Raw genomic sequence first — 7114 nt, forward strand, 5'->3', positions numbered from 1 at the left:
TTTGAAAAACTATTTCTTTTTTTCCAGGGACAGACTAAGACAAATTAAAGAAGAATTGGATAATTTGATTTTAAAAATTCAAGAAAAAAAAAAAAAATAAAAAAAAAAAAAAAAAAAATAACAGGTCTATGGGTATGATGCCTTGTCAATGACACTAATCAGGGCACATTCGCATATATTTGTTATTAACAATTCGACTGAACCACCTTTACGTGACCTACGATTCGCCCGCTATCCTGTCAACGCCAGGTGTATTATTTGCAAGGTCAACGCTCTAGATTAAACAAATATTTTTTTTCAGGAAATAAGTGTATGATTTAAAAATATTTATTCAAATATAATACTCACTATATATATATTGTAGTAATATCCATATTTTTAAAACTGTATTGATCTTAGTTTACGTTTTCAAATTTTAGCGCCCATATTTGCTTGCATGAAAAAACGATTGACGTGTGACCTCACATTTTTACTGACGTCACTCACTAATGCATAAAAATAAACATACAGACGACACTTCGATAGATATTTTGGGCATGATCGCCATAAATTACGAAAACTACAAATGTTTTAATTGTCATACGGGTCATGTGTTTTTGACCTATTTTGGTTCATGTGTAGAAAAAAGCTATTTTTTAAGGTAACAAATAATTGGATATACATAAAAATTTCTTAGCTATTTGACTGTCTACACATCTTACAGACTTAGAACGTAAACAAACGGTAGGTACTTTAAAAAGAGGTGAAATCCTAAATGACACGACTTAATAGAGACAACGACTCAACAGGGGTGAGAGTATAACACGTTTATAATGTTTGAATGACGTCAGTCTTTGAATGACGTTGCATACAAGAACAACTGCTTCCGTTTTTAGAACACTTTCAATGTAAAATTGTTATTTATTTCACCGTGTTTGAAGAAAGAACGATTTTCAAAAAGTACCATTTGTTAAACGTTGTCCACCACTGCAAACACATAGATCTTCAAACTAAATCAGTATAAGAAAATTAACTTACTATTTTCAAGTCTTGATCCAGTCGATTTCTAACAGTGACAAAATCTCTCACAATGATCCAAATGAATCTTCTTCTAACAATGACGAAATATCACAAACGAATAACAATGACGTAGTAGATCCAATAATAATCGTTTTCGGCGAGCGAATGACAATTAAACCGTATCTAGCCTTTTTATACTCTTTCGTGTCAGTCTAGGTAGGTCAGGGGCCGTTCTAAGTAGGTCACCTATGTCTACGGAGAATAACTGCACCTATCATCATGTCCGGACTAAGAATTTAAACTCAAAAATAAGTTTGACTGCTCGGCCGAAAAGGTTTTAAGGTGATTTGAGCAATTGAATGGGCGCCAAAGTAAAATGCGTTGGACTATTTATAAAAAAATAAACATAAGAATTTGGAAGCTCGATCGAAAAATGTTTAGAGTCCAACAAAGCCCAAAAAGGAGGTTACCTGTCCTAGTTAAGGTTGGCGTCTACGGGGACGAGATGATGTAGCTGTCGTTGAAATGGGGCACCAACTTCCTGAAGTCGTGCGCCCATAGGCATTGGGCCAGTGGGAGGTACTGGGCGCCGGCGATGATCTTGATGATCCTGTGGACGGTGTGATTGTCCATCTCTTTGTAGAGGATCTCATGGCTGTACAATCCCTCCCGGTGCGAGGTGATGACCAGTACCTGCCCGATTCCCCGTAGATTCCCAGGATGGATGGCGATCTCGTTGCCATCCGGGAAGGTCTTAAATTCTTCCTCTTGGATCCCGCCTGGCAGTTTGTAGGGATCCGAGACGTCACCGATCACGTACTTGGCGTACTGACTCTTGATCTTCGCCTTAGAGAGCTGCCACTGGTCCCTGGCGGAAGCAGAAGGCCGCGTCTTGGCTGGTTGGTCCCCCCGGGGGGTCACGGCCTTCCGCTTGGCAACTCCAACATCCAATGTCGCCATCGCGGAGTCCCCCGTGGATGGGGGTCTCGACGCTGATGAGCGACGGGCGAGAACAGGTGATGCGGGCCGTGGTGCACTGGGATGCTCCTCTTTCCGCTTCTGCACGGTCGGTGCGGTCGGTTGACGAGTCGTCTCCTTCCGCTCCGTCTGGATTGGTCGTGGTGGGGGCAGCGACGCAGACGGGACCGCCGCTGGCGGTTGACCCACCAGCTTTGTCCCCGCCTGAGCTGTCCCTGGCGCACGTTTCTTCTTCCTTGTCCTCTTCCTCTTGTTTGAAACCGCGTCTCCGTACACCAAGGTCACGGTTGCTCGTGACCCGGTGTACGCGACGCGGTATTCCAACAACAAGCCGTAGCTAGCCATCAATCCCCCCAGGTGGGGGGGTAGGTTGAGAGCACACAAAACAACGTCTAGTCTCATCGCTAGTTCGCTTGGGAGTGGATGGTACAGGAGTGTTAGTTTGAATGTGTGTGATACGTATGACAAGTGTCCCTCCTCCCAAGCACAAATATCATCGTTCTATCGTGCGAACTCCCAAAAAACATCATGACCAAACTATTACCTTCTACCAGTGTCTGTGCTATAGGGACACGTCCAAAGACGCAACTCAGGGACACACGGCATAAATAAGAAAACAAAACCTGTTATTCACAGTTTTATTTACAACATACAACATGAAAAAATCGCACACAAAATTTATGACAAAACATAGTTAATACAAAAGCATTCAAGTATCTCACACGTGTCTGAAACAAAATTTAATGTCTGAACACATTGTTCACACAGGGGCATCTTGGAAAGAATCTATAATGTTCCATCACTAGGTCGTCTGTCTTGTTCCATCGGTAGACGCGAAGTCCACAACAGTAACACGTGATGGCATCGTGGTCTCCCGTGTAGTAGAAACCGGTCTTGGCAAGTTCCTTTGGTTTTTGCCTCATCTGGATGGGCCACCGAGCATACGTCGGCATCCGAGCATAGAAATGTCTCATTTCCGGACGATAACAGAACAAGTAATGTCTCAAATAGCAGTCATCATCATAGTCAGGATCTGTTTCACGAGCAGTATCCGTTTGATCTGCAGGTTCATCCACGAGTTCGCCGTCTTCATGTTTCTCCATACTTTCACTAGCAGCATCCATTTGATCCATGACATTTTCTTCTGGTTTGGTAGTCACTCTCTTGCATTTAGTCGTATGTCTTTCTGAACATTTGCAGACCAAGACGTCGTCTTCGTCGCTACGGCTGCTGCTACTAATACTGTTTGAATATCCCGATGCCATAGTCCAGAATGCAATATTAACATTGTGCATCCGAGTTGTAAACGTTTTAAAACTTGTTAGGGATCACGGTTCACGATTTTGTCTTGACAGTTTTACATCTGGTGTACGGTTTTGTCATGGTGCAGTGTTCGGTCTCGTCAATATCAAGGCTATAGGCTATATCCAGGAACATAGTTATAACACGAAAATACATTTATGTGCTACACACACACGCGCGCGTTCGTTCGCATACATATTTTAAATAGAAGCCATAAACGACCATCATCTAATCTGATAATAAATCTGATCGTTTTACCATCAACGAAAATCAGAGTTAAAAGTTTATTTTAATTAATGCCACCACTAGAGCACATTAATTTATGAATCATTCCCTATCGAATATCAAATATTGGATAATCCTGACATAGTGTTAGAAAAATCCCACTATATAACAGGCTCGTAGGAACTGAATGAAGGGCGGAAATGTATGGGATTGTTTTTACCTACTCGATGTAGTTACAAATATGGCTGTGCCCCCCCCCCCCCCCCCACACACACACACACATACACACTAGAGTTGATGACCCCAACTCCAGATATCATTCCTACGGGCCTGAGTAAACGATCTTTTATGCGCACATTCTCACAGGCAGGATAGGTAAGTCAAATGCCCCCCCCCCCCCCCCTCCCCATGTGCTGGAGCAAATATACTCATTAGGGCAAAAACTTTGGCGACATTCGGGCAACATGAGCTGGCCTGAAAACTTATCACCATGTATTTCAATCATTCTGTCGGGGTGAATTTTATTTGTAGAATGCAAGATATTGCATTTCCAGTTTTCAAAATTTTCGGGGAAAGTATTCCCCGAATCATTATAGTACTGACGTAAACCAGAACCGGTTTATCCTAGTAGCACAAGTAGCACGTGCTACGGGCCCCACGCTTCAGGGGGTCACGAGGTGATGTGTGCATTTTGTAAACATAAACACAAAAAACCCGCAAAAAACCCATAAATGAGAGGGTTACAAAATATATATCTTGGGAAGGAGGTCCCGCTGTTGTTTGTGCTACAGGCCTCGCGGATCCTTAAGCCGGCTCTGAGGTAAACTCTACCAAAAGTGTCATTCAGCTTCTTTTTTAAATAGGCCTACAAAGTCTTACATAGTAAATTGAAAATAGTACACTGCAAATTTAATGTTTTGTTTTATTAATAGTCATTGTTTGCGATTGTAATTGTAACAAGTTATTGATTGCATCGTATAGTTGTTCATTGTAAGTAATTAATTCATTTGATCCAATAATTTGGTAACCATAAAGTTTGTTTTGTTTAACGACACCACTAGAACACATTGATTTATGAATCATCAGCTATTGGATGTCGGTCTATTTGACACCGTCACCCGCTACAATATTTCCATTAGTAGCAAAGGATCTTTTATATGCACCATCCCACAGACAGGATAGTACATACCATGGCCTTTAAGTATACCAGTCGTGGTGCACTGGATGGAGCGAGAAATAGCCCAATGGGCCCATCGACGGGGATCGATCCTAAACTGACCGCGCATCAAGAGAGCGCTTTACCCCTGAGCTACGTTGGTAATCATAATGACTGGTGTTTATATACATGTATATATTTTCAGCCTATACGAATGTTGCCGTCAAATTTGCTGTCTTTGAGATTTTTTTTACGATTTGAAAAAGACAGGAATTTACACGGTATAAGCATATTACAATTTCGATATTCTTGAGTTACATATGCAAATATTGTGTATGGGATCGATTCGTTTGCAGTTAAATCTAAAACTAACGGAAAATGTCATTTGTAACTGAGATATAGAACCGTTAATATCAAGGAATACAAATTAATCACATTGCACTGGTTATTTTATTATAGTATTCTGATATTAGAGTCGGTTGTTCACATTTTAAGTTTATTCCTTTTTATTTTTGTTACATTTTCGGAACTATTTTTAAATTATCTGTCCTATATCTAAGGTTTCCAGTGCTAATGTTTAATTCACTATTGATTTTTAAAACATTTTGTACATGGTTTATAATATGGCTGAATTCAGTGTGAATAGTCAAATTTGCTTTCACAAATAAACACAGGGGGAAGGTTGCATCTGCTAGCTAAAAGTATCGGCTGTTAAATTTTGTTTAGTAATAATAAATAAGTAAAACACAAACAAGAAAACCTTCGATATTTTATTTTAAATGAATACACAGAACAACTAAATTGTACATTTTTTTATTTTATCTTATGACAAAACCAGATGTCTGGGGTAGTGGACAAAACCGCTGAGTTGATTTTTGACATGTTGTTTATAAACAACCACTGCATTCTACAGAATACACCAAACATTGCCATCATCATTGCATTTTAAAGATTAACTATTGTATTTTCTTAAACAAAGCTGGTAGTTTATTAAATGGTATAAATTGATGTTAAATGTAAAAATACGGGAATTGGAACGGTAAACCTCAAGTTACTTCGTTCATATTTTTCGGCACTATATGTACTGTAAATCGTATGGAACATAATGCCTAAAATCCTGACATGTGCAACGAACAATTACCTAAAATCCGAATAGTTTCAGCTCTATATAACTAATATTCGTCATCGGTGTCTAGCCGTGTTTACATGCGGAGAATGATCGTGTTGTGTAATGTTAATCGTTTTTATAATAAAATATGTGTTTGTCATATTATTTTGTTATGTTATTTTATACATAGGGACCATACATGGAATGTTCCACTTTTAACTGGGGATATCATCTTTTCATACTGAGTGTAGGCAAACTGGGTTGTAGGCAAAATGGGTGTAGGCAAAGTGGGTTTGTAGGCAAAATGGGAGGACACCGATGTAGAATCGTAATGTCAGTGGTATAGTTACAATGCAGATTGTTCTATAAAGTAATTCAAGTTCCACTTGACCCGAAGAAGAAGAAGAAGAAGAGGACACACACACATAGAGAGACGGGAAAAAGGAGAGTAAATATGTTTTGTTTGTTTAACGACACCACTAGAGCACATTGATTGATTAATCACTGGCTACTAGATGTCATCCAAGTGATCTATAATATGCACCATCCCACAGACAGGATAGTATACCACGGCCCTTGATATACCAGTCACGGGACACTGGTTGGAACGAGAAATAGTTCATCGAACGCTTTACCACTGGCTACGTCCCGCCCTAGGAAAAAGTGAGAGATAAGAGAAGAAGAAACATAAAATATAGTTTATGGTTAAAGATAGTTCACCAAAATACACATCTACGGTTCGTCTTTTAACATTTTGACATCTATTAGACCTCCCGACGCCATATATCCGTAATTAAAATGTGTTGAGTGCGTCATTAAATAAAACATTTCCTTTCCTATTAGACCTCCGATGTGCTCTAGTAGTATTGTTAAAAAAAAGCAAACTTCATAAATGTTTATTTCTGACACTTTGTCAGACATATTTGAACTTTCTGCGTCTTTCGAAAGACACTCGAAGAACATTAGTTGGGACCCAAATTAAAGCAGTTGATAACCGGGGTGGGGAAGAAAGAAATAAATGTTTATTTAACGACGCACGCAACACATTTTTGTTTTACTGTTATATGGTGTGGGGCACAAAAGCTACAGAGATAACGATAGAGTAACCCCGCTGCCACCACTCAAATGGAGCGGTTTCCTTTCTCATTATCTTTGTGGTTCTTGGCCATATGTCAGACGTCACGTAACCGTAAATAAAATGTGTTGGGTGCGTTCGTTAAACAAAACATTTCCTTCTCTCATTCTTAGTACACCGTATGCCATTATTCCGAATTGCCAGGAGTACATTTAACCCATTCACGCGTCACATTCATTTAAAATACTAATCCTAACAACGGAGCCGCGAC

The sequence above is a fragment of the Gigantopelta aegis genome, chromosome 8 (genome assembly GCF_016097555.1).
Source record: "Gigantopelta aegis isolate Gae_Host chromosome 8, Gae_host_genome, whole genome shotgun sequence".
NCBI classification, from domain to species: Eukaryota; Metazoa; Mollusca; class Gastropoda; order Neomphalida; family Peltospiridae; genus Gigantopelta; species Gigantopelta aegis.